This window comes from Salvia hispanica, unplaced genomic scaffold (genome assembly GCF_023119035.1).
Source record: "Salvia hispanica cultivar TCC Black 2014 unplaced genomic scaffold, UniMelb_Shisp_WGS_1.0 HiC_scaffold_545, whole genome shotgun sequence".
NCBI lineage: Eukaryota > Viridiplantae > Streptophyta > Magnoliopsida > Lamiales > Lamiaceae > Salvia > Salvia hispanica.
In genome coordinates, this window is record NW_025952295.1 from 89,047 (window position 1) to 102,573 (window position 13,527).

A 13,527-nucleotide genomic window follows, 5' to 3' on the forward strand; every position below is an offset into this window, starting at 1 on the left:
AAGAAAAACATGAGAAAGAAAGTAAGATACAAAGTAAGAGAAATTTAGTTTGTTGGATATTGTCAAAAAATGACTTAAATAATAGGATAACCCAATAAAAATACAACTTGGTACTAATCGGATGGATAAAAGATTTATAATAAAACACAAGTGAAACATTTATGAAGTGAAGAGTTTATATACTGAATTATTAAAAATAAAATGAGATATTTGATAATCGATGAGTGTCTAAAAAAAATATACTAAGAGATTTAGTAATGAACAAAGTTAGTGCCTCTCTCCATCAATGATTGATTTTCCTATTATAGTTGTTCCATCACAAGTGATTGCAATCCCATTGCAAACAATTGATTTCCATCATTCTAAAAAAAATAACACTTGCTCTTTTTTATTTTATTTTTTCTTTTACTTAAACTTTTTATTTATATCTTATATTTTATTCTTTTCACTTCCCTCGATAAATAACATTGGCTTATACTCCCAAAGAAATCAATCATATGACGCGACTGAAGGCGTATTAAAATAGCCAAATAGGTGAATTAATTTTTTTATGTTAACGATTGAAGTAAAGAGTTCAGATATATACATTCAACACTAATTCAAAAATTTCGCATACATAAATTGAAGGAAACAACTACCCAACTAACACTACATAATAGTACTCCATAGTGGAGAATATATTACTAGTAGAAACCAGTCTTATATGTCTCATATTATTGTTATGGATAAATTTTATCAGATCATCGAGATGATATATTCAATTCGTAGCATATAGCATTCATTTTTTATTCCTACATTTATAGTCATTCAAATTTAACAAAGAGCACTTTTATTAAAAACCGAAAGATAGCTATATTACTCCCTTCGTCCCCATTAATCGACATCAATTTTCTTTTTCTTTCACTCCAATTAATTAACACTCTTATTTTTTACTACTTTTGCTAATAGACTACACATTTCACTAACTTTTTCATCCACTTTTCACTATATTTATTAAAACTAGTACCAAGTGAATCAAACAACAATTGTGGAGAGAGAAGCAACAAAATCAAGCTCATAGAGCCCCCACACAAGCGCGGCGGAGGAGATCGCCACCGGCAGCGGCCCGAACAACCACAACATAAGCGGCAGCGCCATACAAAACACCCTATTCCCTGACCACCGCCATCGCAAACCCCCTCTCCACCACCGCCTCCGTGTATCCTCCTCCCCGGGAGCAAACTCCCTGATCGCATTGATCAGGAAGTTGGCGTCCACCAAGAACCCGACCGCCAGCGAGCTGCAGAGGAAGCTCGCCAGCAGGAATATGGACGACGACGCGTACTTGAGCACCATGATCCTCGGCGACTGCGACCCGAAGGTCGGACGCCGCCAGGATGTCCGCAGCGTTGAAGGCGTTGTTGGTGAGGGCGGCGAGGCAGAGCGTGATGATCACGGTCACCGTGGCGGTGAGGATGGCGAACATCAGGCTGTTTCGGAGGCTTTGGACGGCGAGCATGCCCTTCTTGTCGTCGCCTTGGTTGAGCTGCCGCAGCCATGAGCGGCGCTTGAGCATGTTCATGCCGATTGTGGTTTGGGAGGGTTTGGTTTTGAGCTTTTGCCATAGATAGGCATGGTAGCCTATTGTGAGGAAGAGGCTCATTGGGACTACTATGCTCTCTACATACACCACGTTGTTGTTGATACAAGATTTTATATAGTGTTGTTTTGTTAGTTAATTAGATAGAGAATGAAGTAGAATTGATATGGTTTCTATTTTATGAAATGTAGCACTTTTAGTAAGACAACCCAAAAATGAAAGCATGTCACTTTTAATGTAAAATATATTAGAGTTGATTTCCTTATTCGAATATTATTGCATCTTATATTATATTCATGAATAATTATCATGCGACAATATTAGAGTTTTATGATTTAGGGCGATAAGTGTTATTATTAAATTTTTGACGCTGGCATCCGTTTTGGACATAGTTCATGTACTCCATCTCGGTGTGTGGTACTCATTCTTCTCTTTGTGGCCGCATGTTGTCAATTTTGGAACAAATTGCTACAGTTCCTTTGCCAAAGTATCTATGGCGATAGTGTCGGCTGAAGCTATTCTCCTCGAGTTATGTCTTTCCTTTGACCAACTTCTACTATTGTTAAGCAACTCTATCACTTCCATGGCTAATTTTTCTTATCCTTTCGAAAATGAATCGTTCGCCCCTGAATCCAAAAGACTAGCAATTTTTTCATTATAACCATTCTAAAGGATTCCTATTTGATGCTCTATTTCAAAACCATGGTTGAGGCACTTTCGAAAAACATGTTGACTATGCCATCCCATGAGGGTCACGGTATCCACATGTAAACTTTCATACCGCTCTTTAACATAATCAATAAGGAGAATGGAAAGAGTCTTATTCTCATGACTTTATCATCCACCTCATTTAGCTTGACCGTGCTCACGATTTTCATGAATTGGGTCAACTAGCGATTAGCATCCTCAGTGTCTATTCCCATAAAGGCAATTTGCTCTACTCGATTGATCAGTGGCATACTTAAGTCGAAATTATTGGCATCTACTTTCAGACCTGTAGACACAACTATCATATTACCATGGGTATTTAAATTTCTTACGAAAGGGTTTGCTTCTATGTGTGCATCTTTCTCGACAACTTGATAGTGCAGATGCTTTATTTCTTCCATTTGCTTTTGGAGTTGTGATAAACACGGAATTTGCATATGTTTAAGGCCTAGAATTGGCTCGTTTTGAGTGTGGTACATAAAAATTATGTTGTTAAATTGTTTATCCTATACATTTTGATATTTTAACGTGTTTGTTTAAAAATGATAGAAAAAAATATCTAGAAAAAGATACAAAAAGCTCGGATTTGGGTTCAAACCCACTAGAGCTAGCCAACAGTCTGCTGACTCAATGTCAGGTAGTGTCACTGACCAGGTTAGCGGTCGACCATCGACGTCTCCGCTGCCCGCTTCGGGAATCACATGGATGGGGACTCTCGCCCAACGGTCCGCCGACTAACACCCAACGATAACCAAGATTAGCACTGAGATTCTAGACAACGCCCAACGGCCCACTAACTTCAACTTAGCTGCTAAGATTGGTGCAACGCCCAATCTGCCCTAATTCGAGCTAGAACTTACTTTTGAGGCCGAAATTGTTACCTAATTAGAGAAGGAGCCTCCAAGTCTATTAATACCCCTCAACATTCATCATTAAAAGGGAACTAGCTGCTCCACAGCCTTAATCTAGTCCATAGTTCTAAAATGCCTCCATCTACTACCCATAATTCATCTCTTTAGTTTTGGTTTAGCAATAATTATGTAGCTTTATGATGGAAGGAGTTATCTTTTCCTAAATCTGCAATTATTTAATTTAAAAACATAGTGTTTCCTAAATAATTATAAAAGGGTAAATATGTAATAGATAAATTAATTAATTATCATAAATTTATTGTAAATAAAATACTCCACCCGTCCATAAAAATATGGACTTTTTTTTATTTTGCACCGTCCCATAAAAATAGTTCATTCTATTTTTTGTAACTTTTTTTCTCTCTAGTAAGATGAGCCTTGTTCTCCGTTAACAATTATAATTAGTATCTCTTTTTATCTTTCTTTCTTATTTTATTAATTGTGCATTAAAATCTGTGTTGTCTTAAATATGCATATCTTTATGGGACTGGTGGAGTACCTAAAATATCCATATGTATCATTCATGTTAATTTATCTCATTTGCACAACTTCCCTAAAAATGAAGAGACTAGACAAGGGAAGCATAAATGCACAACCTCCCTAAAAATGTATTGCTGTAAAGAAAGGAATGTGGGCAGCATAATTAAAATGGGCCGATTTGTATAGTTGCAAAACCCCCAATAAATTGATATCCTCTTGAACTCAAAGCCCACAACGTTTTAATACCTTTTTCATACCTATGTACTGCCGTATTAGGTTTCATTGTTGTAACTACATTTAATTCGATGGGCTAATCACGAATCTTGGACAAACAACATATAAATCTGAAATATGAAGTTGTATGATTTCATCTTCACATTGTCATTACTGCGATTCCATATGTATGTTGACCCTATAATTTTCTATTTCAAGTTTTCAACATTGTAGTACTCTCTTCCTAACAATATTAGGTAGCAAAATTTGTTATACACGTTTGATACTGTGGTGGGTGATTATATTATAGAGTAATGCTAAATAATCAAAATGTGGATAACTACAAACATAAAATATTAATAAAAACTTTTACATTCGTTGGTTACATTAGTATCAATTTTCTTGGAATATATTACCCTTCAACATTTACATTTGTTGCTGATTTACATTATTATCAATTTTCTTTGGACTAAATTATCCTTCAACATTAAAGCATCATCATGGAAAGTGGAAAGAGATAGATGAAGAGGTAAACTAATATAATTATTATATTTTTTTGAAGAGGTATCTTTACCTCCCCATCAATGGAGAGGTAAAATCTTATAACTACCGTATTTAATTTCTTTTCATGAAAAAATCATTTTACAAGAATAGGTATTTGAGAAGGTATTACACTTTTATGTTTTTTAATGCATTTTGTATAATTATTTTATATAAAAGAATTAATTTACCTTTCTATATATTTTTTTTCCTTTAGAATATGTTACTTTCCAAAAAGGAAATGTGACATCTTTTGTGATAAACCAAAAAGGAAAATATGACATCTGTTATAAGACGAATGGAGTACTTTTTAGAGAGGTATATGATATACCTTTTCTATATACCTTCCTCCTTAGAGATGCTCCTATAACAAGTACTAGTAAATGGTTTATGGGGGAGGTAAATATACCTCTTTTAAATAAAAAAAGATATAATATTTCATAGTATATCTTTTTCAATACTCCTCTCGTCCCATGTTACTTGAGTCACTTCTTTACCATTGTTTGTAAAAATAATAATAAATAGTTAAGTGGAGATAAAGTAAGTAAGAAAGAGAATAATATAGTTGACTCTTAACTATATTATTCTCTTTCTTACTTTACTTTATCTCCACTTTAACTATTTATTATTATTTTTACAAACGATCAAAAGAGTGACTCAAGTAACATGGAACGGAGGAATATAATTTTTCATAAAAAAACTAAATAAATATGGAAGCTATAAGACTTGACCTCTTTATTTATCTTTCAGATGCCCTAATAGGTTTTTGATGAATTTATAGAAGCTTAATTTGGCAATGGAGAGGTAAATATATGACTCAACTTATTATTAACACAAGTATACCCGCAAGTGTACGGGGCTAATGTAGCAAATAGTAAGCAAAGAATATCGTATCCACAGAGACAATCGTGTCAACCTAATTACCACGAACCAACCTCAACTACAATCTAGATGAATCGAAAGTTTGAGTTTTCTAAATCTACTTAAAAGCAAGATAAAAACAATTAAAAACAACTAGAGAACTAAAAGCAAATAAGAAAACGGATGTAGATCAAAGATGAAAAGGGTAGAATCCTACGGGATCGATAACAACTATCCTATGCTCAACTAATTTCCAAACTATGCCAACAAAGGGTCTCAAGGATTATTAAGGTATCACTAAGGTAAAACTATATCTTTTCTCAAAGCGTATAATTTGTAGATTGCTACCTAGAACCGAAGTGTCCTTCCTAGAACTAAGGCAACAACTCCTAATAGCTCCTAAGATACTTAGCTTCATTCAAAGGCTCAAATCTCTCGATTATATTGGCAAAGACGTCAATTTCTTCTCTTTCAAATTAAACTACTCACTTCCTTCTGTAGTAAAATCCACATGCATTTATAAGGTGATCATCAAATAAATGTATAAGCACGAAAAAATCAAAATAACCACATGAGCAAGGCATAGAAAAAGGAAACCAATTAAACATAAGAATCATTGTATCTCCCCCGTAGAACTCTACGAAGGATTTAGCTACTCATGTTCAACACAAAAGTCAAAGAAATATTCAAAGAAATATTCAAAAACATTGTTTAAACAAGAATAAAACTAAAAGTAGAAACTCCTAGAATTGGATTGAGCGGATTGGAGGTCTCGCTTCAATCTTGCGATGAATACTGTCCTCTCGCTCGTTCTTCTCTTCTTCCTAGGTGAAAAAGTGGTATTTTTGGGGTGGGAGACGAGTAAGTTGCGTTTGAGGCGTTTCCTAGGCATATATACCTAGGGTTGACTTTGGGCCGAAATAAGCTGTCCGGCGGCATGGCGGGTCGCCAGGTTGGGTGTGCGCGGCTGGCGGGTCGCCAGCTGCTTACGGCGTTTTTTCCGTGTTTTGCTGGCGGCTCGCCAGGTTCGTTTGCATGCGAACCTGGCGGGTCGTCAGCTATGTCACCTCTGCAGTCTTGATAAAACGGCCATAACTTCTTCTATCGAACTCCGATTGAGACGTTTAAGATATCCACGCGAAGGTTTTTCGAAGACGAAGAGAATGGTATGCATTACATGCGAATCGGACTTCAAAATCTCCAGAAAAGCTGTCTCGAACATTGAGCAGCTGCACATCCACATATTTTGTACATTTTTCTACACATTCTTCACAAAATGGTCAAAATACCAACATAATAGAGAAGTAGCTATAACCATGTCTCAAGTTCACAATATATGATCAAAACCAAGTAAAACTACCCTCTAAAACCATGTAAAATCCAAGTGAATCAATATACCTCTTTAAAATAGAAAAAGATATAGTAATACCTTCTCGGGGAGTGTTATATTGCTAACTCATAACTTAATTGCTAACTACAACTAAATAATAGTCATTAGATATTCAAATTAAGGGCTTAGATCATCAATCTTAAATGTCAATACGATCAACAAAACGTCAATATGGCCATAGGATTAATTCCAAAAAATATCAATAGGGTATTAATGTCAATTAACTACATGTTTAGTTATAACTAATTTTTAAAAGAAATCCTAAAACTTTAAATTCATATAACATATATCAAATTAAAGATAATTTCATAAGGATTCCAACGATATCCTACATGCATATGTTCCGACGTCAAAATTTGAAAAAAAAAATTGAAATTTTTTAATTTTTCGTCAAATCGAATATGTCAACATACATATAAAAGAGAAATGTTATCTTGGGCGATTGAATTTGAGTGACAATTGAGCGCTTCCATTCCACGTCTGAAGATTTCTTTTTTATCTATGAATTTCTCTCTCATCAACCTCTTTCCCTCCGTGAACACCGCTCACCATCACTTCTTTTTACAAAAGCTCGATCTCGTTCTTTTCTTCATTTTCTCTCCATTATTTTCACTATATAACTTGGCAATTGCAACATCGTTTTTTCAATGTGATTTATGAATTCTCAGCACCTGTATTCCTTTCCTTCAATAATGTATCTATTCCTTCCCCAACTTCTCGATATTTGCTACCCCAATTTAATAATTTCATTGAAAATTTTAATCATCTCAACTAATTTCAATATAACTTTATTTTAGATCGCAGTTATTCGACCACCCATTTTTCACTCTTCAATAATGTTTTAGTTTTCTTCATCATTGTGGATGCTTTCTGCAAATTTTATGGTTTTCTACTTTAATCCTTTAGTACCCTTCTTCCATCTCCCCCACATTCTAATCCTTTTTGTTTTGATGATAGACTTCTACCTCTTTCTTTTCTCTTAAAAAACCGTTAACATCATAGTTTCTATGTTCATAGATTCAAAATTTGAAGATTCAGATATTTGGGGATAAGTCTAGTGGTCGGCGGTAGAATTCCAAATTTGGGAGAGTTGGAATTGTGGAGGAAACATCGTTGTCCTTTTAGAAAAATGATGCATTGTGGTTTAAGAATTGATAAGAAAGGTTGGAATTCGCAAGAATGAAGAGCAATTTTTGCAGCTCATTTAAGGGAAGTTAAATTTAACGAAACTTTGTCTATTTGCCATTTTTTCACCTTTTGAGATAAAATTTCAATTGAAATAGTAGCCTGAATTTCTCCTAAATTGGTGAGCTTTGTTAGACACCTATGTAGTCAAAACAATGGAAGGATAAAATTACGCAGAGTTCAATTTTATAAAAAAACGAAAATTACACGTGGCAAATTGTGGACCACACATTTTCTAAAATCCTATAGCCTTTAAATTAGTTGTAGTTAGCAATTAAATGATGAGTTAGCAATTGATCACTCCCCTACCTTCTAATATACCTTTATAGTTTTCATGAAAAAAAGTTAAATATGATAGTTATAAGAAATCTTCATTTATCTTTTAGATGCTCTAAAAGGTTTTTGATGAATTTTATAGAAGCTCAACTTAGCGATGGAAGCAAGATACCTTTTTTAAATAGAAAATGATATAAAAATAGCTTTTCATATATTTTTTCAGTATAATTTTTCATGAAAAACAAAAACATGATAGGCATATATATATAAGACCGTACCTCTCCATTTATATTTAATATAATCTAATAGGTTTTTGATGAATTTGGACAGTAAACCAACTCAACTGCTATAGTAGGACAATCCATTGGATATACACCAAATTCAGACTTTTAGTTCGATTTCAGAGATGAAATTACGGTAAAAGCCCTGGTCGAGACAAAAATTTTAATGTGCCCTTTCACTCACGATTTGTTTTTAACTTGTTTCTCGTTTGTCAACTGATGCAATCCAAGCATCTGTCCCCTCTTTTTATTTGTTATTATTAAATACTTGAAATAGAAGTTTTCCACAAACTGCCACGCTTACTCATGCTAATAAAATTTAAATCAAAATCATAACTACAAAACTCCCACATCCTTTCTATACCTTAGTACTAGCTAAAATATGAAATATTTTATCATCATAATAAATTATTAATTGAGATTATATATTAAAGGGAGGTGAAAATCTAATTAAGAATTACTGTATGTTAATTAAAGTACTCAAGGTTGAAATTTAAAAAATAAAGTAAAACAGAAAAAGCAATTAGCAATGCAACCAACTTAAATTCTCAATTTTTTATTTTTTTTTTTGTCTTTTTGTATTTCTCAAAACTAAAAAATGACCCCTTATTGTGTAACTTATAATAAAACATTATAATGTGAATTGAAGGTTACAAGTTGAATTCGACCTGTTTTATGTTGTGGCTTATTCGATATCAACAAACACTAACACATACATTTGGTTGGATTTACTCGTATCTTAGTTTCTTAATGTAATGCCAATTAATTTTAAACTAGTTTCCACTATTAGTCTAGGGTTATGTGTTCGGATAAAATCAATTATTTAATCTTTCAAATTAATGATCTTGTCGTCTCAAACATACATTGCCATAAACTTTTTGCTTATTTAAACAATAAGCGACGAATAATCTGTTGCATTTTCCCACTTAGTCAACAATATGGAATTAGATCAGATCTAGAGGTGGCTCAAAATTGAAATTCTCGAAACTGGAAAATATGCAGCGTTGAATTAATGAATTTATAGTTATTTAAATGAAAAAAAATAGTTTAATTTCGCCAAAATGAAGGAGGTAGTGTTATAAAATTATCATAATCTTAAATTGAATGATTGTGGAAAAAGTGTGACCATTATTGAAATTCAAGTCTCTTTCGTAGACACTGGCAAAATGGCAACGCTTAAATCAATATGAAAATCAGTGGAAACATAATTGCATTGTGTTATTGGTGGATCTTCATTCTTAAGTGGATGTAAACTTGAAAATAACACTTCATTTTCATTCAATCTAGAATTGAGAGATAAGGTAAACAAAAGCAGTAAATACTCAACGTGAATATTAGAAATGGGGTCACTCACCCCTTAAAAGGCCTCAGAGGAGAGTTATCCACACTTATATAGAGTAGATATAAGATCATCACCAAGCCGATGTGGGACAAGATATTAGGAATTTTAACACGCCCCTCACGGCGTACTGAATGACACATCTACTTCCATAGGCAAGAGAAGAGATAAAGACATAAACCATCATCGACTTGGGCCCCGCTTCCGATACCATATTAGAAATGAAAACCACTCACCCCTTAAAAGGCCTCATGCTGGTGGTTATCCACCCTTTACATGTAGTAGTTCAGCATCATCACTGCTCGACGCGACAATTATTTCGAGAATTTAACAGATGGCATCAAAAAGCGTGAATTGAAGAATAGGGCATTGCATTCCAAGACAGATAGATTGAGAAAAGCAAATGTTATGAGTATTGAAGGCACACTGGCAACCGCACTATCAACTTGAATGACCAACCATCATCAGTCATCACTTCTTCTCTTCTAAATTTCCTTCCCATTCTTCCAAATTTTGCGATCACTCTTCAACTATACCCCAAAAAACACTCCAAACCTCTGCATTTCGCAATCCACTGAAATGCTTTTGAAATTTCTCTCAACTCTTCAATAAAAAACCCAAACTTTCACATTTTCTTGACTGAGAAATGCTGCTGCGGATGAAGTTTGTGGCTTTCCTCTTCTGTCTCCGCTACTCTCGGTTCAATCTCTCGACCCGCCTCTCAACGACGACGTTTTGGGCCTCATAGCCTTCAAAGCCGGCCTCGTTGATCCACTCTCACCTCACTTCTTGGAACGAACAAGACAACGTCGCCTGCAAATGGGTTTGGGGGGAAATGCGACCCGACTACCAACCAGGTCACGGGGCTCATTCTTGATGGACTCTCTCTGTCCGGCCACATTGGAGAAGCTTGCTCCGGTTACAGTCCCTCACACTTTTACAGCTATCAAGAAACAATTTTTCAGGGCCAATTAGTCCCACTCTTGCTCAAATTCCATCTCCTGAGGTTCTTGATTTGAGTGACAACAGTTTCTCTGGCTCAATTCCTGAGGAGCTTTTCCAGCAATGTGGGCGGTTGAAGGCGATTTCACTAGCTAAGAACACTCTCACTGGCCCATTGCCGCAGTCCTTGAGCTCGCCAAATCTGCAGAGGCTGAATTTTTCTTTGTTTCTTTCAGGTCAGTTGCTACCCGGGTTTGGTCTCTCACTTCTCTTCGATTTCTTGCTCTGTCTGATAATTTGTTCGAGGGTGATGTTCCGGGAGGGATTGAGGCATTGTCTGATTTGAGAGTCATTAGTTTGAGAAACAATAATCTTGTTGGTTGGCTGCCTGAAAATCTTGGAAACTGTTTGATGCTCAAGAGTGTTGATTTTAGTGGTAACTATTTTAGTGGCAGTCTTCCTCTTTCAATGAGGAAACTTTGAGTTGTGTAGTTATCTTGATGTGGAGTATGAACTCATTGACATGAGAGTTTCTTGATTGGTTGGAGAGATGAGAAGCTTGGAATTCTTATACATTTCCTGTAATAACTTTTCTGGTAGGGTGCCTGCGCTAGGTAATCTGCAATCCTTGAAAGAACTTAATATGTCAAGAAATAGGTTTTTGGGAGGCTTACCTGAGTCATTTGGTGGTTGTGTGAACCTTTAATGTTGCTGATTCTCAAGTAATAACTCTGCTCTCTGGCAATCTGCCTTCGTGGCTTTTTATGTTCGCTTTGGAGAGTGCATCTCTCTCTGGTAATAGGTACAGTGGGAGCATCACCTTCCCACTTCGTGGTTGCAGTCGCTTTCAAAGCTTCGAGGCCTTAGATTTGTCATTCAATGCATTAACTGGTGTGATTCCAGCTGCTATTGGGAATTTCAGTAAGCTGCAGGCCTTGAATTTATCCCACAACTCCTTAGTTGGTTCTATTCCAAGTATAGGTGAGCTTAACACGACTTGTGTTCTTGATATCAGTCACAATCGGGCTATCTGGGAGCATCCCAACTGAGGTTGGACGCGTTGTTTCACTGCAACAACTGAGATTGGAGAGCAATATGCTGAGTGGAGCCATTCCAACAGAAATTGGGAACTGCCTTCTCTGACCTCATTGTGAGTTGTCTTTATCATGTTTGCAGATCTGATTGCATTTTGACTCTGAAATTGGTTTGACCTAACATTGTTTTGATACGTTTATAGGGTGTTATCGCAGAATAATCCCACCGTCCTGTTCCTGGTTCAGTCACAAACTTAACAAACCTCGAGGTCTTGGACTTGTCCTTCAACAATTTATCGGGTAGCCTGCCAAAAGAACTGACAAATCTTTTGCATCTTGTTTGGTTTAACGTCTCCTTCAATGATCTCGAGGGGGAACTTCCGGTTGGTGGCTTCTTCAACACCATCCCCTCGTCATTTGTGATTGGCAATCCATCCCTATGTGGCTCCATTGTCAAGCAATCATGCCCTGCTGTCCATCCCAAGCCTTTAGTCCTCTACCCCAACTCATCCGTATCGAATCATGGCCCTAATCCACCAAATCTTCGCTTTCTCACAAGCGAATTGTGCTCAGCATATCTTCCCTTGTGGCTATTGGTGCAGCTGTCTTTATAGCCCTTGGTGTCCGCCACAGTCTCTATCCTGGAACATGCATGCGCGTACCTCAATGGCACAGTCTGCTGCTGCATTCACATTCTCCGGGAGTGATGATTTTACCCTTCCTACTCTACACTGAAGCCAACTATGGGAAGCTTGTCATGTTCTCCGGAGAAGCTGATTTTGCTACTAGCTCAATCGCTGCTCAATAAGAACTGTGAGCTCGGACGCTGGAGGTTTTGGGCTATCTACAGGACAGAGCCGAGGACGCCCAAGGTATCTGCTATTTAACACCACGAGTTTGACAAAATGTCAAGCAGATTTTGAGAAGGAAGTTAAAACATTAGGCAAAATCAGGACATCAGAATCTGGTGACACTTGAAGGATATTACTGGACGTTTCGTTGCAACTGCTGATTAATGAGCATGCCTCTGCAGGAAGTTTGCACAAACATCTCCAAGATGGAGGGGACGACAGCTGCCTCACGCGTATATCAAAGATTCAACGTAATCCCGGTACTGCTAAAGGGCTAGCTCATCTGCACCGGATGAATGTCATTCACTACAACATAAAGTCAAGCAATGTTCTGAATTTAATGCATCTGGTGATCCGAAGGTGGGAGATTTCACCTCGTTCAAGCTGCTCCCAGCATTTGACCGTTATATACTGAGCAGCAAGGTTCAGAGTGCACTTGGGTACACTGCCCCAGAGTTCGCATGCCAAACTGTGAAGATCACTGACAAAATGTGATGTATATGGATTCGGGTCTTGACTCGAGGTATTGACTGGGAAAGAGCACAGGAGTACATGGAAATAGGACGGTAGTGCTGAGCGACATGGTGAGGGAAGCGTTAGATTAGTGCAGGAATATGTTTTTATCGGCTGTAGGCTTAAAAGCGGGTTACCCAAATGGTGGAGGTGCATAGTTCCGGATTGTGTGTGTTTATTTTGATATGTGTCTTCAAAGTTTCAGCTCAAATCACTGGCATGACGAGAATATGTATGATTTTGAGCTCATCCAGAATTTCTTCATCAGAAAAGGAAGAAATGGAATCATAATCTAAAAGAGAAATATTGAAGTTAAAAATTGTTGGTATTAGGTGAAGAGGAATCCAGTAGTATTTGTTTCAATATACAAAGAAAGTAGGTTGTCTCTCATGAAATCTTTCATTAGTTTTGAAATCTCCTTTGT

At 36.4% G+C, this 13,527-nt stretch overlaps 2 pseudogenes; one reads left to right on the plus strand and one right to left on the minus strand.

Moving 5' to 3' along the window:
• Positions 1 to 966: 966 nt before the first annotated feature.
• LOC125199544 lies at positions 967 to 1,677 on the minus strand (annotated as a pseudogene).
• A 4,552-nt stretch (positions 1,678 to 6,229) lies between these two features.
• Positions 6,230 to 13,152, plus strand: LOC125199537 (annotated as a pseudogene).
• The last annotated feature ends 375 nt before the right edge of the window (positions 13,153 to 13,527 follow it).